This window comes from Zootoca vivipara, chromosome 10 (genome assembly GCF_963506605.1).
Source record: "Zootoca vivipara chromosome 10, rZooViv1.1, whole genome shotgun sequence".
NCBI classification, from domain to species: domain Eukaryota; kingdom Metazoa; phylum Chordata; class Lepidosauria; order Squamata; family Lacertidae; genus Zootoca; species Zootoca vivipara.
This window is the reverse complement of record NC_083285.1, coordinates 39,931,760-39,955,868: the sequence shown is the minus strand read 5'-3', so window position 1 is coordinate 39,955,868 and position 24,109 is coordinate 39,931,760. Positions and strand designations below refer to the sequence as shown.

Genomic DNA, 24,109 nt, shown 5'->3' with positions numbered 1-24,109 from the left:
GCATGGAAGACAGCTTTGCAAAGGGGTCCTCCCGAGAACAGACTGTCAGATGACTGATAAGAAAGGATGGGATCCAAACATTGCATGGAATGGAGAGGGCAAGGGAAGCTGTGCAGAGAGATTTCCACTGATTTTATGGATTCAACTGTATCCTGGGGCTGCTACTTAGACCAAGAGTGGGGAGCCTGTGGCCACCCAGGTGTTTTTCTACATCTGTCCCATCAGCCCAGGCCAACACACCCAATGGTCAGGAATGATGAGAGTTAGAGTCCCGTTGCATCCAGAGGGCCATCGTCTCATCTCTGCCTTGTTTTTATACATATGATGACTTTTAACAGGAAAATGTCATTAATGAGGTATGTGCAAGATCATGCCGAAACATATTGCTCCTTTCGTGGTGAAATATTGGCACAAGGCTGGGAAAGAAACTTAGTTTTCAGTGGGGGGAAAATGGTCCTCTCTCCATGTCATTATTTGGAGGAACATAAATTAAACAAAATAAAAGATAAACAAGTAGCCTTGGGATGAACTGGAGGATTTTTGAAATGTGATATGATCACTACAGGCAACCCCCTTTTACGCACATTCATTATGTGTAAGGCTGCACACACCCTGCATCATGCCAAACCCAGAAGTGACCCAAAAATGTCACAAAAAGGGGTGGAATGGGGCAGGGCCGGATCGCGGGGTTTGCAGGCTTTTCCAATGGTGTTTCATATATACAGGATTTCACTGGCCTGTGTGGTGCCTTGAAACGTAACCTCCATGTAAATTGGGGGGCTGGGCTGTATTTCAACAATAAAATCAATTGATAGAAATAAACCCAGCAAACAGCAGAAACAATGACAGCAAATATTATATTTCTTTTTAAAAAATTAAAAGCTAGAGACAGTCTAAAGCAGGCACCCCCAAACTGCGGCCCTCCAGATGTTTTGGCCTACAACTCCCATGATCCCTAGCTAACAGGACCAGTGGTCAGGGATGATGGGAATTGTAGTCCAAAACATCTGGAGGGCTGAAGTTTGGGGGTGCCTGGTCTAAAGCTATTCACCCGGCGCCAAAAGATTTATGTACCGTTTGATTATTTAAAAGCAAAAACACAACAGCCCCAAAGCACCTCTAAGTGGTTTACAAAAACCAATTGCACCCTTAATTGTGCTTTTGTACATAACACTTATTGCTGGTTAACATTTTTCAACTGCTTCTCCCTAAAAATGGCAAGAAAATGGCTGTACATGCATGACTTTGTCACGGGTGATTGGCAAGGTGTGAATATCTGAGATGGGCATGTGGCAAAGCTCCTGCAAGTTTGTGCATCATTCATGGGTCTCAGGCTTGCACCTGACCACTGCAGGGTCTTTGGGAACGATGGATGTGGAAACTGGGAAACGTGGGGTGGAGATTGCTAAAACAGCCACCTGGAGTTGCAGCCACTGTGGCCTTTTCCAATGGTGTGCTGTGCACATTTAATGGTTCAGATATTAAACGAAGTTAAGGCAGGAAAGAAAATCAGCCATGCTGCAGGGATAATGCTTGGCTCCCTGCCTTGCTAGTTTTCCAGCCAAGCTCTAGAGCTGCCAAGGAATTCTTCCAAAAGAGAGCTGTGCTGAATGCTGTATGGGGCTGATTTTCATATTGGAAACGGCTCTCTTTTTTCGTCAAACTTTCCAAAGGAAAATGGCCACTTCAATGATATCTCTCACATCAGGGAAATTTTAAAATAATAATAATTATTCAAAAGCATATGGCACCATCCTTTGAAAATGAAACAAAAACCAACAAATCGTTTAAAAATGTGTAAACGAACCTTTCCTATTTTCAGTATTTTTTTAATAAAATTGTGTGTGTGTGTGTGTGTGTGTGTGTGTGTGTGTGTGTGTGTGTAATATATAAAACACAGCTCTTTGCAAAATCTTTCTTTCTGAGTAGGGTGAGGAATTCTATCAATTTCTGCCAGTTTCTCATTTTTCCAATATCCCCAATTTCCCATCAGTTTGCATCTTAAAAAAAAAAAACTTCATGAAAATTACTCAGAATTTCAGTGTAGTTTTCTCATACTATATACATTTTTGCCAGCAAAGTTTCCCTTGGTATAATTTACTTTGTATTAATTTTCATGAATATATAATTTTTTGTGCACACTTTACCCCAGGATATGCAATTGCGTACCTGTTGCTTGGCTGGACAACTGTGTTACAGTTATGCAGGGTGGGGCTTAGCCCCCCCTCAATATTTTATTCAAGTTGGCACCCCCATCTGAAGGCAGCCCTGTACAGGGACTTTTTAATGGTTGATGTTTAATTGTGTTTTTAATATTTTATTGGGAGCCAGAGTCTAAATTCAGTCCTGCTCTTGAACAGTTGATAAGCACTACCTACTACTATTTTTTGCTGGGCCATGAAATCATATGCACAGCACAGGACTTGTTCCTGCACACGATTTCCCCATCTCGCCTTGGTTTCTGAACATTTTGGAAGCCGAACGGACTTCTGGAACAGATTCCATTCAACTTCTGAGGTCCCACTGTATTACAACACAGAGTATATCCAGTGGCATCCTAGGTTTCTGTCTAGAGGACAAATGTGCCTGAACTTTAATCTATTCATTCATTTGCCTTTTTCAGCCTTTAGAGGAACCCAGTTTGCCATTTTTGTATGTGTTGTATGTGTTGTATGTGTTGCATTTCCTCAACTTGGAGAGTGGGCGAAATTATATCCAATGCAGACTTCCCAGCAGCGGAATGCCATTAGGGCTCATAGAATCATAGAATCATAGAGTTGGAAGAGACCACAAGGGCCATCCAGTCCAAACCCCTGCCAAGCTCCTTGGAAGGGTCCTTCCTCTTCCCAAACCAAACCAGGAGGAGACCGGCCAGTTCCCCATCCTTACCCAAGTCTCTCTGATGAAGCTTCTGCTCCTACAGGGCTCAGTGCTGCTATTGTACAGCTCATACTTCCTTCCTGATGCCTTTTCAAATTCAGATTTCCACAGCTTGGAAATCTGAAGATCCAAAACTCATTTTCCTGCCTCCTTTTAGACTGCACACCATCGCAAGGCAACTGTGTGTTCCTCGGAGGATTACATGCACCACTGACCCCATAGCTGCTAATCCACTCTGGCATTCCTCCGTGGCTCCAGGGGTGTGTTTCGAGTAAAGAGGGAGGCAAGGGTGGGGTGGAGAGGCAAATACCTGCACTGCTTTTGCAACAGAAGGCTGAATTTCAGCAACAGTAACTCAGAGCCCTCTCCCGATCTCCTTCCCTAGGTAATGATCACACTGACTGAACAAACAGTCAAAGGTGCTGCCGCAGATAAGCGCTGGTACAATTGATCCCTGGCTTTCCGTGCCTGATTTGAACTTTCAGGACACATTGTTGGCGCAGCTTAGCACTTTAATGTGATGCTTGCCAACAGCAAGGAATTCTTCGGCTCACAGGTAGAATCACATCGTGGTTTTCGGGGGGAGGGGAGGTACGGAAATGAAATAAAACCCTCTGGAATATTATTTACTTTAGTGTGTATAAGCTGCCTTATACCTGAAGGAACGTCTCCACCCCCATCGTCCAGCCCAGACACAGAGGTCCAGCTCCGAAGGCCTTCTGGCAGTTCCTTCACTGCAAGAAGTGAAGCTACAGGGAACCAGGTAAAGGGCCTTCTTGGTAGTGGCTCCCGCCCTGTGTAATGCCCTCCCATCAGATGTCAAGGAGATAAATAACCATATGACTTTCAGAAGACTCCTAAAGGAGCCGAGGGGGTCAATAAAATATTTGGGGGCCCCTCAAGTTGATGGGCATTGCCATTCAAATGCTGTGCATGCACCACATCATGTGTTCAGTTATGCAGGGTGGGGCTTACCTCCCCCCCCCAATATTTTATTCAAGTTGGTACCCCCATCTGAAGGGAGCCCTGTACAGAGACTTTTTAATGGTTGATGTTTTATTGTGTTTTTAATATTTTGTTGGGAGCCAGAATCTAAATCCAGTCCTGTTCTTGAACAGTTGATAAGCACTACCTACTACTATTTTTTGCTTGGCCTGTTTGAAAGATGGGGCCATGAAATCATATGCACAGCACAGGACTTGCTCCTGCACACGATTTCCCCATCCAGCTTGGCTTATGTATGTGCAGAAGCCTGCTTCAAATGCATAGTCTGCAGAACTATGGCTATTATTGCACTACACATTTATTTTATATTTTAAACACAGCATATGCACAGCTTTTATCTAACACTGATGTTCCACGTGGAGACCTGTTGGGCTAGCTCATGGCAATAGCCTTGCACTTTATTGTGCTTGTGGCAATGAAATCTTGCAATGGATGTCGGCGGAAGAGGGAGGAGAGGGAGGATGATATAGTAACACATACATCTAGGAAGAGGAAGGAGATGGATGCATAGCTGCCAAGTTCTCCCTTTTTTTTTTAAAGGGAAATTCCCTTATGCTGAATAGGCTTCCTCGCGAGAAAAGGGAAAACTTGGCAGCTATGGATGGATGAGAAAGGACAGAGGTGGTGAGCACCAATGAGCAATTTAACTGTGGTTCGTCTCCTCGTTTGAAGCAACAAACTGTAGTTAACTGTCTCGTTTGAAACAAGTCCACTTCAAGCCATGGTTTATGAAGTTGGCTTGTTTAAATGAACCACAGTTAATGTGAACCATGGTTCCCAATTCAGTAAGCTGTGAGTATCTAAAAATGGAAGCTTCCAAACTCCTAATCTCAGCTGCATGGGAGGAGGAGAGGAGAGCTCATTCTTGCTTGCACACATCACACTAAACCATGGTCTAGCATGATGCACAAACATGGCCAGAGAGGGTGAGGCAGAGATTGTGTGCATTATGTGCATCAATATCTCCACATTTCCCTCTTTCTTGCACTCTATAGTGATGATCTATTACTGTGTTACTATTATTAATGAACAGTTAAAGTACAGGTTTCCAAGCATCCCTCCGCTTTTCCCAAGCCCTTTCCCTCAGTGAATTACAGGTTCTTTTTGGTTACAGGTAGGTAGCCGTGTTGGTCCGAGTCGAAGCAAAATAAAAAAAATTCCTTCAGTAGCACCTTAAAGACCAACTAAGTTTTTATTTTGGTATGAGCTTTCGTGTGCATGCACACTTTTTCAGATACACTTGAAACACTTCTGAAAGGTTCTTTTTGGTAAGCCACAGATGCAAAATGGGCATCTGTGACATTTGAGGGTTAAAAGAAAAGAAAAGAAAAAGAAGACAAACGGGTGTGGGTATATAGAGCTTTTCATAAATGCTCAAAAGGTCTACCGTACATTATCTCAGTCATCCTTACAACAACCCTGTATGATAGGCCAGGATTATTATTACCCCACTATTGCAGGTGAGTTTGAGGCTGTGAGGCAGTTACTTGCTTCAGGTTAGCTAGGTGGGACAATCATGGTTCAGCTGAGTTTTGAAACAGGAACTTTTCTGCTTTGGATGTGTTTCCCCCCAACAAGGATGAATCAGAGCGAAATTGTATACCGGTAATCCTTATTTTTCCCAACACACAGGCTTGCCCACAGTTCCCAGAAGGGAGAAAGAGTGACCATTTGCACAAAATGAAACATTTAGCTAGTTGGCAGCCATTCCCCTTTACATGGCCCAGAGGTCGCCTTGGCAAGGCAATTTTAAATTTAATTGTGCTGAAAAAGCCTTGCATGTGTCAGAGAGAGAGGGGGGGGGAAGCATGTCCATTAATGAAGACAGAGAGATGGAGGATAGAGATGGGTGAGTGAGACAGGATACAAAGGTAGAATATCTTTTTAAAAAATAAAATAAAATACAAGCATTTCAAAGTTTACATTGCCCACAACTGAGTTGGGTTTGAATAAACCTAGCTAAAAGCCAATAAAATGGTCAGACTAGTTCAAAACCAACAGTGTGAAAACTGTATAATAATAATAATAATAATAATAATAATAATAATAATAATAATTTATTTTTTTGTATTTGTATCATTTGTATATAGGAGAAAAACCATTTAAGAAGAAAAAGGCACTAGAACATTATTCCTCAGCCCATGCAAATGGCAATTCTGGGTATAATCCATGTGTGGCAGAAGGTAGCAGTTTCACATCAGCTGCCCCTGGCCTCTGACCTCCACATACCAAGATCTTGCTAGTGAGCCTGAGTCTGCTGCCCTGCTCCTCACACTGATCACCCCCAGAATTACTTAATGCAACTTGTGTCCAGGATATCTTCAGGACTGCCCGGATCCCTTATATCTGTCATGGGTCAGGAGTCAGCTTCGCCTGCTGAACAGCAGCCTGAAGGGGAGAAGGCAGAGTGACTCCACCTGGAGCTGATCAGCCTTCAAGGCACTGATGAGAAGAACCAGCTGGCTTCAGCCTTCTTAAGCAGCGCTTCCAGCAGCAGCCAATTGCTGGCAACAAGGCTTGTAGTTCCTGGTCCTACCTTGCTGCTTCCTGCTCATCTTGACCCTTCACCTTATGATCATCAGGTTCCCTGACTCCTGGACCCCCTGACCACGTGGATTGCTGTTCGCCCAACCCTAGGACTGGACCTGACTTTGGATGCTGACTCTGCCTCCAAGGTGAGTATGAGTACAGCTCAGAGGCTCTTCTGGTTGGCTGGCCTCCCCCTCCACTGAGCTCTGCATGTTTTGTTGCTCAGCAATGAGACTACAACGATATCTGATCCCTTAAACACCATTCCTGCTTTGCAGGGGGTTAGACTAGATGGCCCTTTTCAACTCTACCATTCAAGGATTCGATCTCTGCCCCATCACTGAAAGCTTTGAGGGAGTTTCTGTTCATGGTACCCTATGGCTCCCATCTACCACAAGCATCCTGAGTGCTGTGGTCCCAGTTCTGTGGAACTCCCCCTCCCTGTTGAGCTGCGGGGGGTTGACAAAAACCCATTATATTTATTTCTGCAAGCATTTTAGAGGATCCCCCCTCCCTGTTTTTATGACTAGTTTCACTCCATCTTATCCATTGCATGCTTCAGTGCTTTTCTGTGTGAAATATGATGTTGATGAATTGCAAAATGCCTTTGCCACTCCTCACTTCTTCCTCTGCCCTCTCCGCCCTTCTTTATTGAGTTTGTGATCAACGTTTAATTAAAAAGTTGATAAAAATAGGTGCCAGTACTAACTACACCATGGGGGCGGGGGCGGGAAGAACACTGATATTCTATTACATTTGATTAGAAAGATATATGGTATATAAATAGCTTAAATAAAATTAATAAATAGATTCGTTAATGGTGCAATTCTTATATTGTACACGGCTATTTTATTTAAACAGGCTGGCCACACTCTGATCCAATCCTGTACCCTGCAGTAGGCTGGGTTCCCAGAAGTTCTTTAGCAAGCTTCTTAGCTGCTGTTTTTAGATGTCTGTGGTGGGAAGGTTTTCTAAGTGGAGAGAGGGAGTTGGAGGGGACATTGCGCAATTCATGAAGGGCCCCCAACTGTTCCTCTCTTAACCTGGACCCTGGTTTATCCCAGACAAACATCATGCCTGAGAGCAACATTATGGGAGGGGTGTTTCTAGGACTTAAGAGAAACTGTGAAGCTCCCTTGTTTGTTTTTCTATTGGCTGCTGTGTGATGTTTACTAAAACTTGTTATACTTGTAGTATTGAAATGTGGGTGGGGTTTTTTTGCATGCTGTTATATTTTTGCTTTGCTATGTTATTATGTAATTGTTTTGTAGTGGTTTTGTTAGAAAGGCATCCCTGTTTATGTATTGTAAGTTGCTTTGATCACAATTTTGTGTGTGCGTGGAAAAGAGGTGTACAAATGAAATGAATGAATGCCCCTTCAAGAAGTCATAGGATCATAAAATGGTGGGGTTGGAAGGCACCCCAAGAGTGAACTAGTCCAACCCCCTGCAATGCAGGATTCCCGACTAAAGCATTCATAACAGATGGCCATCCAACCTCTCCTTGAAAACCTCCAAGGAAGGAGAGTCCACCACCTTTTGAGGGAGTCTGTTCCACCTTTTGAACAGCTCTTACCATCAGAAAGTTCTTCCTGGGAAACCCAGCCAGATGGGCGGGGTATAAATAATAAATTATTATTTAGTATAGTTGAAATCTCTTTTCTAGCAATTTGAATCCATTATCATATGAGTCTGCTGCTGTAAGAACAAAGTCTTGTGGTACCTTGAAGGCCAACAAATTTAATCTGGAACACATTTTCATGGTAACAAGGACCACCTTTTATATCCTTGATGCTTGCTAATGGCTGTGAATGAGCCACTTATGTTTCTCCATAGTCAATAGGGCTGGGGGAGAAACTTGCTCAGCTTGCCTTTTAATGCAAACCTGCCTAACTCACACCCATAAGCAGAACAAAACACAAGCTGCCATGCACAATTCACATTCCACTGAATTTTGCAATGCAGACAGAGACTGTGCACAAAAATGCATATCTTAATGAAAATAAGAGCACACAGCAATGTCTCTTTTAAACAAACGGCAACACTCCAAGGCTGCCCCATCCTAAGGGAAGCTGGGCTGCCATCTCTGGCAGTTTTCTCTGCCTCTGGAAAGTGGGAGGGCCACCAAGCATATATGTAGCCACTGTGTGGCAAAAAGCAAAGCACAGCCAACCCAGCAGAGGTGTTGAAGCAGCTTATCTTCTGACACTTTGCAACGTGTCTGAACCTGGTTTTAATAATATGGCATTGAACTCCCTCACTTTTCCCCTCCGCCTCTCAGGATTCTGGCACGCTGCCTGTGTGTACTATACATACAAAGAAGGAATTTCAACATGAAGGCTTGAAATGGATCCAGGTCCTTGTAGCTTCCTGACAAGAGACCGAGAAATAACGAGTTGTGGGTTCTGTGATTATAGGCTATCCTTACTTAAAAACAAAAACAACCTTTCCCAGCCAAATCCATCCGAGTTCGCCTGTTCGTGTTGTCCTTTTGCTGCTATATTTTAGGCGCAAGGCTTCGCAAAAATGGAGGTCGTCATACGGTCTGTGGTGCAGTGGCTGAACTGTTGGGAGATGAGGGTTCAAATCCCTACTCAGCCATGAAGCTCACCGGACAACCTTGCGCAAGTCAGTCTCTCATGGCCTATCCTACCTTGCAGGGTCGTTGTGAGGATAAGATGGGAGGAGGCCAATCTACGCCACCTTGAGCTCGTCGGAGGAAAGGTGGGATATAAACGTGATGGATACCGGTAAATACATAAAACTCTGGGAGCCATCAGTGCAGGCTGCAGCCATAGTCCGCATGGAAGAAGTTGAAGCAAACTTTTTCAGATGCAAGAACTGCAGTCGTAGTCAGGAACCGCACTCTGCTATATTGGTGCTGAATGCAGTGGAAAATAGCTCTGCTGAGGCCATTCCTTGCTATGCAAATATGAACTGTAACAATAATAATTAAAGATCCCCAGAAGTTTCTGCTCCTGTTTCAGTGGGACTCCTAACATTCAGGAATTTGGAAAAGACATGTGTCTGGAACAGCAAAGGGGGTTGGATTTCCCTTTGGAAATTTTCACGTGGCAAGGAAATGTAAAGAAATCATTACGGCATCAGTAATGCTGGTTTATATGGCAAGGCCTGAGCACCGGGAAGGAACAATTGATGAATGGAGAGACACATGGGTGTACAGGGATCTCTTCAGATGAATAGGTTAGTTCAAGGCAAGAAGAGGAGAGCACTTGGAATGAAGTAGGCAGCTATCACATGGCAAAGAGACATCAAAGAGCTGTCAGATTGGGGGGTGGGGTGGCATTTTTCAAGTACGCAGATCATACTTGAAAGAAAATGTATGATCTGCAAATATGTGCTGCAAATATTAATGCTGGCTCTCTCAGGAATTAAGGGGAATCGCATGTCACACACCAAGGAGACTGTTCTCGACCTAGTTGGCAGCAGCTGGCACATCTGCCATTGCCCTGCTTCTCCTCTGCATGGTGGGCAAAAAGAGGTGGTGGTCCTCTTGATGCACCAGGGGAGTGTGGCAACGCAGACTGGGCTTGGGGCATCACTCACAGGGCCTCCTCTTGCCTGTCTGCTGTCACGGCAAGGGTAGCAAATATTTGCAAATGTCTTTACTGGTAGCTATGACCCTGCTGGTGGGATAAATGAAACTTCTCATGTTCCTAGGTCAATTTCCAGGTGCTGGCTGGGTGAAGAAGTGGATCCAGAGATGGCCATTGTCTGCATGCTCTTCTTGTTTCCTGGACAGCTGCTGGTGGAAGCAAGAACTTTGGACTAGATGTGCCCTGGCCTTTGCCAGCAAGGCAACCCTCAATGTTCTTACATGCCACCTTTCATTCCTCCCCCCCCCGGCCCCCTCTCTCTGATCCAGTCTCTGAAATACCACCTGTCCCTGCAAGGTTTCATCTCCAGTCTGAGATAGCTGGGCCTGCAGCTGTCAGGGACACACCATCCCGTTTCTGCTTCACAATAGACACAGTTTGTGTATATGTTTGTGTACACACAGATGCTTAAGACATTTTCATGTTGCCCATCAGTAAAGCTTCCAAGGCAGTTTACAACCCACCTACTCTCAGCAACCAGAAACACCATAACTAGACACTGGAGAGACCTGTCAGGAGTAAGCATGGACCAATGGTACCAAATAGTATGGGAAACAGCCTTCTTAGAAAAACTAACCCATAAGCTGAAACTGACACGGGGACAAATAGAAGAAGACGGCTTCACCTTTATCACATACACAGCCCAACAAGACGACGACAAAAATCCACCAACAGCATACGAATCAATATGGCTAACCTGACCCAAAACACCTACCCACCCCACTCACACACGAAACAAAGAACACTACAGCCAACCACAAATGAACAACCATATCCTAGAGGCCAACCCCAACATCTCTCACCACCAAAGGAACACAAGCGAACAGCAGAGAACCTACACAAGCGACGCTGACAAAACAAAAAGCCCCCCCCACTAGGCAAAATAGAAACATTGTCACTGGACCCCACCCCCACCCGCCCTCCCCCATCTACCTCTTTCCCCCTTTTTCTTCCCAATGTCTCAACAAATGAAATTGATTTGTAAAGATGTTACAAGAGACGTTGCACATATTCTTTGTAACCCAATAAAATCTTTAATAAAATAAATAAATAATCAAAGTAGAAGAACTTGCAACAAAAAGAAACATACAACAGCAATCAAATCGATAAAGCAGCAGAAAGCAGCTCTTTGAAGCAACTGGTAACATTCAGCAAAACAGGCAAAATGATTTATTATTATTTTTATCACTGCCGGCTATCGGGAATCATTTGAAATGAACCTCCTTTCAAAAACAAGGGCCCCGTAATCCTCCTCCTCCTCTCATGGCTGAAGATGGAGGTCCTGAGAGACCCATTTTCTCAAAAGCCCACACCCTCATTTGGAGTGACTGAAGCCATTCTCCAGCAGACAGAAAAGCTTTTTTGGTGTGAGCCCTGAAGCTTCAAAGCCTCTCCCCCCCCCCTTTCCAAACATGACCAAATAGCTGGCTAGAATAAGGATAAAAATGAAATCATTTTCTCTAGATACAAATATAAGTCATTCGGCAGCAGCAACATATTTGAGCCATCGCCGGAGAGGAAATGGCCTGCTGCAATTACCCTCCAGGGTAACTTGCGGCGTATGAAAAGGGAGCCACATCGTGTACATAAGGTACCAAAACAGTGGCTGATATTACTAATAATTTATATAACACTTGTTAAAAGTTTACATGATGCTTTACAGTCCTTATTGTGTTTGCCATCTCAAAATTTTGTTGAAATTGAACATGCTAGTGGGTGCTCTGGAAAGACCGGGGGGTGGGAAGCAGCTGGAGGAGAAAGAGAGGATAGAACTGTGAGTGAAGGGGGTCTTTCCCCCATACTCTGGACCCCCTGGGAAACTCAACAAACCAGCTGTACTTGGAACTGAGTGTGGAGCTGAATGGGACACAGCTGACGGCAGCCGGAGGAGGTACCTTGGGCCTGCCTAGGGCTCATTTTTTTAGAAAAAGAGGTGCCGGAACCAAAGTTGTTGAGCCCCACAGCCTTATGCCGCCAACCTCTGCCACGCTGCTACAACCACTGTGTTGCCGGCCTCCTCCAGCACGCAGCCCCAAGTGCTGTGCCGGGGAACGGCACCGCAATGCTTCAGAGGTGCCAGAATGCGGTTCCAGTGAGTTCTGGCTGAAAAAAAGCCCTGGGTCTGCCCATGAAAAGCAAGTCTAGAGTGAGAGACTAGGGTGATGCCCGCTGTTTCCAGGAACCCTTCTCATTGTGAGACTTTTGTGGGTGAGCTGAGAGCTTGTTTTAACCCTGGGTGAGAACCTGGATGCTGAGAGGGAGGTTGCGTCAGAAGGAAAATGAATGTGTGTGTGTGTGTGTGTGTATGTGTGTGTAACATTTTTTATATGACTGTGTATTTTTGTAATGTTTTGTTTAGGTTGTCTGTTGTTGCTTCAGTTTCTTCTACACCGCTTAGACATATATTTTAATATATTAAGCGGTATAGAAATAACCAATTAATAAATCATGACATTGTGCCACCTGAGGCAGGGAGGCTAGACGCTGCTGTTGGATTCTCTGTTTCACACCTGACACAGGAAAGGCAGAAAAGAAAACTTGCACACCGCTGCTTCTCTCAGTGGTTGTGATATGCAAAGCCTGAGGCGGCCTTCAGGGCCTAAGCAAAGAGGCAGAGGAAGATCTTCCGAAGGGAAACTCTGAAATAATCTCTGGCAGTCTCTCTCTCTGTGTGTGTGGCGGGGGTGGGGTGGGGGTCTCTCTCTTGAAACAGACCCTTCCTACATTCCTTGGCCTCACTTAAAAGAGTTCCCACATCTGGGAGAGGAAAGGGAGAAAAGAAAGGAGGCATTGTCTGTTCTTTTGTGTTGTGCCCCTGGTTTTAGCAAACATGAGTGAATTGCATGTTTCAAGATGGAGCTTCCTTTCAGAAAAAAAGACAGCAGCACCTTTGATAAAAGGGTGCATTGACTAGACTAGAGGATAGTGCCTGCCCCATGCTTTTTTTAATCCCTCCCATTTCCCCTTTTGTAGTGTTGGAGGAGCACCAGAGTGGTTCTGGAGCTAGGGATAAGTCAGTCCCAGTTTCCCTGCATTTCTAGTTTTTACCTTCTGAAGTTTGGTTCTCCACATTTTCACAGCTTTTTGTGATTTTTTTTTAAAAGATAAAAACCATCATGAAAATTCACCAGCATTTTAGCGCCCATTCTTCCTAATGTGCACATGCTGTATGCAATTTTGCCTACACAATTGTGAAATGCACACAATTTCACAAAGTATTTTCCCGTAATGTGTTGCATTTCTGTGTTATTGTTGCAGACATATGCATTTTTAAGCATGCTTTACACTAGTAAGTACATTTTTTTACTTGGCTGGAGAACAGCACTTCAGAATTAGGAGAAGCATGGATTTCAAAGAATGGTTGTGTTTCTGTTTGCATATTGTTTTGGATATTGTGAATTAGAAAGGTTTGCCTTTAAATGTGAACCGAATCAGATTTCCTCCCTATCCCTCACTATATAGAGCTCCATCATTTCCTCTTCTCCCCCCCACCCCCCCACCGCACTTTCCTGACTGAGATTGTTTGTTTCCTTGGCAGAGTGAAAGATAATAACAAGCCTATTCATATTTCCTGAGTTTATCATACTTTACTCCTGCTGTTCCTCAGTTCTGTATAAAGTTTCTTTTCTGGTCAATTGTCCTTTCAATTTAGAGAGTTGCTATAGTGAGCTTCATTCCCCTCAGAAGCCAGAATGTTTGTGAATATTCCCAGACTCTTCATACTGTCACTGCCCATAGGTACATGCTGTAAATGCAGAATCTTGCTGCCTCCCCTAGGAATTGAGTAGAAGATCAAGCTTTGTTTTTAAACTTGAACACAGAATGATGTCCATTTTATTGCTTCCTGTTTTAGCATTCAGAGTGATTTGATTTTTGCGTGCTGCTCAAAATGGACGAGGCTTCTGTGCAAACTTAAAACAGCTTGCCACATTGCTTTATTAATGCTCAAAAACCTTATTCCATTGCAAAAGAAAATACCTACTACTTGAGTAAAAACAAAGGTTTTTATTTTGTTTGGCCAAGAAGCCCCTGGAAAATTAAATTGGAGGTCTCATGTAAATGATTGAATATACCACTGATTTGTCCCTCAATTTAAACCCTATGCTGATGAGATTGTATGAGATCACTGATGAGATTGGAACAATATGCCTCTAATTAACACCTTATTTGAATGGAATAGCAGCTCACATTTCTAAGCTGTGCTTTTTATAGACATCTTGGTTTTGAGAAAGGAGGGGGGAAATATTTCAAATATTTGCTCAACCCAAATGAAACTTCCTTCTATGAAACTCACATGGAACAAGGCCAGTCTTAGTGTGTACATTCCCTTCCTTTTACGTATATTTATATTGCATCATGATGTGTCAAAGTTTGTTGTGACTTAGCAATATCTTTATTCCTTGTCACAACTGTAACATTCTTATGGCATTGCTGGACATCTCCTTCCTCTTGTTCATCCCCAAGCTAGGAGCATCCTCATTAAAGCAGCAACTTGCAAGCAAATCCTCGATGTAGATGGATGCGACATTTCAGCACGGCTTTCTGGTTTCTTTCGAGCACAGTAGCTACATGCGCAACATCTCAATTCTGTATAATGTTTCTGTTTGTCAGCCGCACCCTCCTGCTCCTCGCATTTCTGCATGTTCATTCAGAGGTGCTCCTCCCTTCCTCTTTTCTTCATACCATCGCTGGCTCACAAAAACAAGCCCTGGTCACCAACGGCAGGGTCCAATTGCTTAATCTTACTCTTTTATTCTCTCCAGAAAGCAATTTTTGTTGGGATGAATTTATTAGCAGCACTGTAGGGGGCAGCAGAGATCATCACCTTAAGATTCTTCCTCCATTCCCTGCCCCATCCCCGGTCAGGCCACAGGAAATATTTATCCCAGAGCTGCACCCTGTTTTGGGTTTGGACTGATGTGGGACAGTGGTACAGTTTTACTCCATGCTGTCCATCAGGTTGCTAGCTCTTGTCTCCGGAAGGCAGCTGTGACGGATTGGCCTGGTGGGCAAAAGAACTCCAGGGTGCAGAGAGTTAAACCCCAACCTCCTGGATAAATGACGCATTCCATTCCTGAGGGGCGGGACTGCCAGGAGTTTAAAAGGAATGGGAGGCAGTTAATTCGAGGGAGAGGGTTGTGGGAGCGAGGGAGAGGTGGTTAGGGAGTTGGCAGGTGGCAGTTAGGGAGCTGGTAGAGAGTAGAGTGTTAAAGAGGGATGCAGGAGCTGTATGAAGAAAACTGTGTTAAATAAAAAGAAGATAGGTGCTTTTAAGAACCAAAGAAACTCATGTTTATAAGTTAAATAATAAAGTTAATTGTGCTTAAACGTTCACTGACTCGGCAGTGTCTCAGTACCTTCAGAGGTGTGACAAAGAGGGGAGAACAAAGCTTTCCTGGGGAAGAGGAAACTGTTTGCTGTTTCTCCTGTCATACAAAGGGCTGGTTAGCGAAGCCGAAGGAGCCACATAGTTGCCTAAGGGAGAGGCACACTGTAGCAGTAGGGATCCCAGGGAGGGAGACCCCACTGGTGGCCATAGGTTTCGAACGCAGAGCCTGAGGTACTCTGGAGACAAGTCCAATTTGGACTCTGGAGGGTTTTTTCTCCTGTTTGTGGAGAAGCACAGGGAGAGCCTCTGAGGTTAAAGCAGTGAGTTGGGGGATCCATCACAGAGATCATCACCTTAAGATTCTTCCTCCATTCCCTGCCCCATCCCCGGTCAGGCCACAGGAAATATTTATCCCAGAGCTGCACCCTGTTTTGGGTTTGGACTGATGTGGGACAGTGGTACAGTTTTACTCCATGCTGTCCATCAGGTTGCTAGCTCTTGTCTCCGGAAGGCAGCCTTGTACTGTATAGGGAAGTTTTTAATGTTTTACTGTGCTTTTAATTTGTTGGAAGCTGCCTTCTGCTGGACAACCTGAAGTCACTCTGCTTTTTTGTTCTTTTGGTCTTCTCTGCTTTGGACAACCCATCACAAATCAAACCCAGATAATCTGATTTTTTTAAATAAAAAAAAATGCTTGTCAGGAATAGGGTGGCAAGCAGTCCACTAGGGCTACTGAGGTACTGCCTTCCAAATGAAAATAGGCAAAGGTAAAGGGACCCCTGACCATTAGGTCTAGTCGTGACCGACTCTGGGGTTGCACGCTCATCTCGCATTATTGGCCGAGGGAGCCGGCGAACAGCTTCCAAGTCATGTGGCCAGCATGACAAAGCTGCTTCTGGCAAACCAGAGCAGCACATGGAAACGCCGTTTACCTTCCTGCTGTAGTGGTACCTATTTATCTACTTGCATTTTTGACGTGCTTTCGAACTGCTAGGTTGACAGGAGCTGGGACCAAGCAACGGGAGCTCACCCCGTCACAGGGATTCGAACCACCAACCTTCTGATCAGCAAGCCCTAGGCTCAGTGGTTTAACCCACAGCGCCACCTGGAAAATATCAAGCAATTATTATTCTTATTTTAACAAACCTCAAAATCTCAAGATCTCACGCTTTCCTATGCCCCACACATTTTTATACTTCTCTTTGAAGTCAGAGAAGCTCTGCAGCTCTTTCTGTCAATCTACTGTTCTCTGGCCAGTCAGAGCTTTGCACCACCCAGTAAATCATAATCCCAAAAGTCTCAACGCGGTCCCTCCCATGTGAGGAGAATCAGAGGGTGTTTTGGGTAAGTTTGCCAACTGATAATAGAAGAAAATGCCCTGCCCTGCTCTTGTGCCTTTAATGAGAAGTTGAATGCCATAGGTGGAGCTAAGGACACAGTACTTTGACCAGCTCATGCCTGCCACTCAAATTGCTGTCAAAGGTTCAGGAACAGGGCTTGGTCCAAAGAGTTGGCTTGGCTGCTCCAATCCTTGCTTGCACAGAGCCAAAGCATGCAAACCCAAGTGTGATTCATACCCTGTGATTCATGCACATGATTTCCATGGGAAACAAGCATATTTTTGATGCCACCTACAGCAGCTTGCACATGCTCAAGAGTACAGGCGTCAGCTTTCTGCAAAATAGCTCACATCAGCTTTGCTGGAGAAATAAGCCGAGCTACTTCCCACCAAACTGGGAAGCAGGGTGCCTGATTTGCAGGCCAAAGCTTGGTTCATCCCCCCGTAACATCCCAAATTCTCTCCCTAGACCAGCAGCTGCAGAACTCCAGCTGCAGGGAGAACTATTTCCCTCCCCGCTCTGGCATGGGGCCAAAACCCCAGGTAGGTACCCTTGGGAGATGCCATTTCCCAAGAGCATCCTTAGGAAAACCATATTTTCCAGGTGTCCTTGGGACCTTTTGTCCTGGCACAAAGCTCTGGAGTTTTCCCTCCTTTGATCTCCCCACAGTACCTCTGCCAGGGATTGGAGGCTGGGTGAGTGAGGACCTCGTCATCCACAACTCACATGCAATGCTGGTGAAATAAGTGCATTGTTCCCTTCCTAGAAATGATCTCTGTGCAGGAAAACTGTTTCGTTTGTGGGAAACAGACCTCACGAGTAATATCCAGCCCCAGCCAGACACTCCTCATTGCCCAAAGCCAGAGGAAGAGGAATTACACAGTACAAGCTGTTGCTATAGCAACCACTACCACACCCACTGGCACAATGTGATTAAATTATGGGCTGGGCACTCCTGTTTTTCCACACATAGGAAAACAACTGTCTGAATACCAATGACCCCAACACAATTGATTGACTTGTTTTTACAACTCTGCAGCAATGATTTCACACAATTCCCTGTATAGGTACCCCACTGTACGTCTGTCTGTTCTAGAAACTTCTTGTTCTTTGATAGATATGTATATAGATTACCATTTTGCCCAGTTTATATATTAGGGTTGCCCTTGAGCTGGTGCAGAGTGTCTATCCCTCACAGCTAAGTAACCACTGCCATCTCCCAAGTCCTTAATTCCTGATGCATTGTGTTGTCTTCAGGGAAACGGGTCATAGGTTAGTGGCAGAACATCTGATTCACAGGAAGAAGGTTCCAGATTTTATGGTTACGAGCTGTAGACTCATAATCTGGGGAACCGGGTTCTCGTCTCTGCTCCTCCACATGCAGCTGCTGGGTGACCTTGGGCTAGTCACATTTCTCTGAGATCTCTCAGCCCCACTCACCTCACAGAGTGTTTGTTGTGGGGGAGGAAGGGAAAGGAGAAAGTTAGCCACTATGAGACTCCTTAGGGTCTTCATTGGCATCCAGTGTTGGTGCATAAGCGCTTATAATAGTAGCCTGTTGGTTTTTGGAGAGCTTTATTCGAAGGGTTGAGAATCGCTCATTAATAGTAGGGACTTCTGACAGGAGCTTCACAAGGTCGTTTTTGATAGCGAAGCCTACCCCATGTATTCAATGTTCTTCTTCAGAAGAAGAGATAAAGCGGGATATCAAATCCAAACTCCTCCTCCTCCTAAAGACCCACTGCAAATCAGTGTAGACAATATGGACGATTAACACCAAAGTGAACTATCCAGTGAGAGAAGAATGTCTCTAGGTACTTCTTGAAAACTTATGTAATTCCCCCCCCCTTTTCCAGTGAAGAAATCAAATCCCCCTTTGGGCTGGACAGAGAACATCGTTCCAATGTTCCCAGTATTCTCCAGAAAGAGACGGCATAGTTGGCAATTAAGGCTTAATAGCATGAGCTTGAGAAATCCCTGGTTCCAATCTCATCTCAGCCCACTCTCCCCTCAGCCTCAGTCCACTCACCACCTGCTGTGTGAGGAGGCTCATATTGATTAGTCTGTCACGGTGCCCCGTTGCGCCAGAAGTGGCTTAGTCATGCTGGCCACATGACCCAGAAAGCTGTCTGCGGACAAACGCCAGCTCCCTCGGCTTAAAGCGAGGTGAGTGCCGCACCCCGTAGTCACCTTTGACTGGACTTAACCGTCCGGGGGTCCTTTACCTTTTACCTTATTGATTAGTATTGACCAGTAAAGCTAACTTGCTTTTACGGTGTTGTTGTAAGGATTACCAAGATAAGACTGAGTTCCCTATCCCTGGGCTAAACATCCATTCAAGTGACATAACTGAGGCTGGCAAATGTTTCTTCGAGGAGCACTTCTAGATTGGGACAAAGCACCTTGTGCAAAAGTGGAAATCCTGCCGCTTCTGTGACATAATTCAGAATGAAGGAGCACATTTGGAAAGAAGCAACCCATGATGGAAATGAGACATTTGAATCAGGGCCCTAAGAGATTTGAGGGTTTGTTAAGACAGAGAAAGAGAGAAATGGGTAAAGGGTGCTCAGATTTCACTTCCGAGCTTACAATTTCACACGATGCAGGACCAAAAATTCCTATTGTGGCTCCATCTAATCTGCATATTTATGTAACTGGCATCTTTTGAGCATTGGAATGCCTTTCCCCCATTGTATAGGATTCACACACACACACACACACACAGAGAGAGAGAGAGAGAGAGAGAGAGAGAGAGAGAGAGAGCGCAGCTCCATGATATTCTCTCTCTCTCTCTGGCTTTTTCTTTTCTTTTACAAAACTCTCTCTCTCACGTTCACTGTTATTCTTTCTTATTCATTGGAATAAACTCTGGAGTCTACTTTACTAAGAGTAGACAAGACACACCCGCTAGGGGACCCACAAGACTTTGGATCTTTGTGGCACAACCCAAGGCTTAACATCTTTTGCACATCTGTTGCCATTGCAATGAATGGCGGTCACGCTGCAAGGCCTGGGGAGGAGCAATTGTGACAAACACCCCCCCCCTTGGGATAATAAGCTCTGATTCCGGAGCTTTCTAATACCCAGTATTAAGTCATTTCCTATTTTTAAAATCTCCGGAGGGGTTTGATGCCTTTCATAGTAGGGGATTTGTGAAAGCCAATCACGTCTCCCCATCAAATGTAGTTACCAGCTAGAAATGCGCATCCCACGGATACTGCTGCTAAGGAAGGGTTAAAGAGCTAAATAAAGGTTTACAATCTGAGTGGAATTACTTAGGGCTCAAGCAAAAACAAAAAACACACTGTCATTTGAGTCTGTCACCAGCTTTGAGAGGTCTAGCAGTCTGGGTGCTATTGCCCTGGGAAGGAACCTTCCTTTGCAGAAGCCAATGAGTGAAAAGGACCATCTCCTGGGAATTTTTTAACTCAAGTAGGCAAAAAGAAAAGCTGTAGGGTTGGAGGTAACCAGCGCCTCATCGGATAAGCTGTGAGAACAGCTGCCTGGATATGGCTGATTCTCTCTCTCTGCATTTCTTTGTGCCTTGTCTTCTCCTGTCTTGGTGTTCCTGTTTGTGATGATGTCCCCCATCTCTTTCCAGGGCTGCTACCAAGGACTCATCATTGAACCACCGCTGCAAGAAACCTCCTGTGCCCCCCATGAGGAGCTATGAAGAGCTGTGCCATCTTTAAGAGTCGCAGGTGGGGTGTTGCCCTTGGAAGTGGGAGGGCAGGGCTGCCGATTCAGCACATCTCATCTCTACCCAGGGAGACCACTTGGGTCCTGCTTGTGGGCTTGCCGTGGGGCATCTGTTTGGCCATTGTGAGAATGGGATACTGGAGCAGATGGGCTCTTGGCCTGATCCTGCACAGCTCTCCTTGTGTTCTTAGGACTAACATTGACTCGGTGTCATTAAGTATCACCCATCGAGACTTTGCCTGAATAGGCATACGTAGCATCACGGTAATGTGAACAGTGCAAAGAGACAGTGCTGAAATGCTGAACTTTATTTCATCATTACTTTCCCTCATATAGTTGACTACCCCCAGGGCAAATTTTTATCCGCCTCATTTGATAGTGAGTACAGGAAGATCCTACCAGCATTAGCAGGAATCAAGTGTTTGGGTCATCATGCATAAGGGATGGTGAGCCTAACTTAACCATGACCTTAAAAAAAAGGCTTGGATACCAAATGTTAGTACAGCAGTTGCCTGCCTGTCCCCCTTCCCACCCCAAAAATAAGATATATCCCTTGTAGATATACTTATCTATGGAAAAGGGATAAATGGCACATTGTTTTCATTTTTGAAATCATCATGCTAATATGCCAAGGGATCACCTTAGATAGTGGAAAGTGGCAGAAGATGAAACTAGGGAGGGAATTGGGAGTGGTGAGATATGGGCACAATAAAGAATAAGGGGTTTTGCCTTTGTCTCTCAAAACAAGTCTATTGGGAAAGCCCAGATCTAGGTGGATGGACACAGCAGGTATTTTCAAGATAATTGGTTTGATTATATAAAAATTCTAGGGTGGTATCACAAATATTCCATAGTCATAGAGGGAGGAGAAGGAAGTAAAATGCATTCAGAGAAAAAAGGAAGCCAAATGTTTTTGTTTGTTCCTTTTAAAAATCAAGAGTTAAAAGGAAGAAAGAGTCTTTTACCCTTCCAGTGGTCGGAGATTTTAAAAAACTGGAGCAAATGGGATTCCACCCCTCAGAAGGAATTGTAAGGAAGGAGTGCCACCTACTGTTGGGATAAATAACTGCCACTGTTTGCTTTGTATCCCTTTTCCTAGATATAAGTTTTATAAGTCTTGGCAGAGTTAAAATCAAAGTGCAGAAAATTGTAGTCCAGTTCCCCATCTGGTTGGCCACTGGGGACTGAATGCTATCCTAGATGGGCTTTTGGTCTGATCCAACAGGCATTTTCCTGTGTTCTCCCATACCACTAGGTGCAGGGTCCACTGGAAATATAGAGGCTTTGTGCATTTGAGAGTTTGTTTATGCAACAGCCTACACATTCAGGTCATTCTGCTGAGGGTGCTGGCAAGTGTTAGATAAGTGTGGACAAGGAGGATCTGTGCATACATGGGCAAGAGACAGGAAAATCTTCAAAACAAATACCAGTAGAATACTCAACCCCCATGTCTATATTATCTATCTGAAGAAGTGTGCATGCACACAAAAGCTCATACCTATGACAAACTTAGTTGGTCTCTAAGGTGCTACTGGAAGGAATTTTTTTTATATTATCTAGAGTTAAAGTAGCCTCAAGAGAACTAGTTCAGGGTTAGGGTAAAATTTCAGACTCTGTGAATAATAATAATAATAATAATAATAATAATAATAATAATAATAATTTATTATTTATACCCCGCCCATCTGGCCGGGTTCCCCCAGCCACTCTGGGCGGCTTCCAACAAAACAGAAATTCTAAAATACAGAAATCCATCAAACATTAAAATACAGAAATCCATCAAACATTAAAAGCTTCCCTAAACAGGGCTGCCTTGAGATGCCTTCTAAAGGTCTGGTAATTGTTGTTCTCTTTGACCTCTAGTGGGAGGGCATTCCACAGGGTGGGTGCCACTACCGAGAAGGCCCTCTGCCTGGTTCCCTGTAACTTGGCTTCTCGTAGTGAGGGAACCGCCAGAAGGCCCTCGGAGCTGGACCTCAGTGTCCGGGCAGAACGATGGGGGTGGAGATGCTCCTTCAGGTATACCGGACCGAGGCCGTTTAGGGCTTTAAAGGTCAACACCAATACTTTGAATTGTGCTCGGAAACGTACTGGGAGCCAATGTAGGTCTTTCAGGACCGGTGTTATGTGGTCTCGGCGGCCGCTCCCAGTCACCAGTCTAGATGCCGCATTCTGGATTAGTTGTAGTTTCCGGGTCACCTTCAAAGGTAGCCCCACGTAGAGCGCATTGCAGTAGTCCAAGCAAGAGATAACTAGAGCATGCACCACTCTGGTGAGACAGTCCGCGGGCAGGTAGGGACTCAGCCTGCGTACCAGATGGAGCTGATAGACAGCTGCCTTGGACACACAATTGACCTGTGCCTCCATGGACAGCTGTGAGTCTAAGATGACTCCCAGGCTGCGGACCTGGTCCCTCAGGGGCACAGTTACCCCATTCAGGACCAGGGAGTCCTCCACACCCGCCCGCCTCCTGTCCCCCACAAACAGTACTTCTGTCTTGTCAGGATTCAATCTCAATCTGTTAGCCGCCATCCATGTGAATCCCTCAGTCTTACTCTAGTGGTGTGGCTGCAGTGCCAGAAACCAATAAGCTGCTCTGATTCCCCAGGGGAACACTAAATTAATCAGTCCTCCTCTGACTACACCAATTTTAAAAACACTCCCTACTCCAGTTAGATAGTTATGTAAGGGATGATGCCTACCTAAAGGACTTCCTAATCCTGTGTAATCCAACAAAAACTAAATTGCACACCTGGCAATTTGTGCAGCTGTGCTGGTCCCTGTGCTCTTGCTCATGTTAACATTTTTGAATTAAAATGAAATGCTATCAGAAAGTTTAAAGTAGCAACAGTGCCAAATTTCCAGTCCTCGGAATGTGTTCATTCCCCCCCCCCCCAAATTCATGTGACATGGATCTAAGGTGGGCAGCTGCAAAAAGAAGACAGGGCTCCTGCACTTTTAAAAATTGTGTAGAAGAAAAGGGGATTTCAGCAGGTGTGGCTTGTGCAAGCTCTTCAGCACAGCTCTGGGCAGGAGTCCTGTCTTCTCTTGCACCTGAACACCCATGGGGTGTCTGATCAGAGCACCTGAACACATGAATGGTAGAAGTGTGGGTGGTGGCAGGTGTGCAAACCTCACCTCCAATGTCCTTGCACACAGTGCGCCTCCATTATTCCCAGAGAAGGTCTCCATGGGGTTTCAACTCACTTTTGCTGAAATGTAGGTAAACACCTCTGTGTGATCGTGGACCCTGTTTTACCCTGATCATGGGGAGAGCTCTACTTGCAGAAGCCCCCTGCAGACTTTCCCCATATTCAGGCATATGGCTGAAGAGACGTAGATAAATTTGCATCACGAATGAAACAATAACAATATGAAAAAATTAGTTTATCTTTACTGACCACTCTCAGCCCTTGCCTCTCTTGGTAAGGCTGAAGTTGGTAAGGCTGCTCATGAATGGTAAGGCTGCTCATGAATGACTCCAGCTCTGTTTTCCCTGAAAGATTTGCTCCTGCAGTGAATGGAGGTCACCTCTTATGCTTAATCCCAGCCTGCAATACCAATCTTTCTCTCCGTAATCTCCCGGAACAGCTGTGCTGTGATTGCATTGTGGATTATAAAATGCCCCTTTCCCGCAAAACAGCTGCTGACTGGATGGGCAGCATTTAATAATCACTGAGGAGTCTGAAGGGAGGGGGCGTCTGAGATTTT

The 24,109-nt window shown here is 44.9% G+C and overlaps 1 long non-coding RNA gene across 2 annotated transcripts; it reads left to right on the top strand.

The window, feature by feature from the left end:
• The first annotated feature begins 3,269 nt into the window (after positions 1-3,269).
• On the top strand, positions 3,270-20,356 carry LOC132592730 (uncharacterized). Of its 2 annotated transcripts, none has more exons than XR_009558242.1 (3): positions 3,270-3,643; positions 6,468-6,560; positions 20,301-20,356. It is a non-coding gene; the product is annotated as an uncharacterized LOC132592730 (long non-coding RNA). The 2 variants fall into 2 exon arrangements; XR_009558241.1 differs by having other exon boundaries at positions 5,976-6,560.
• Positions 20,357-24,109: the final 3,753 nt, after the last annotated feature.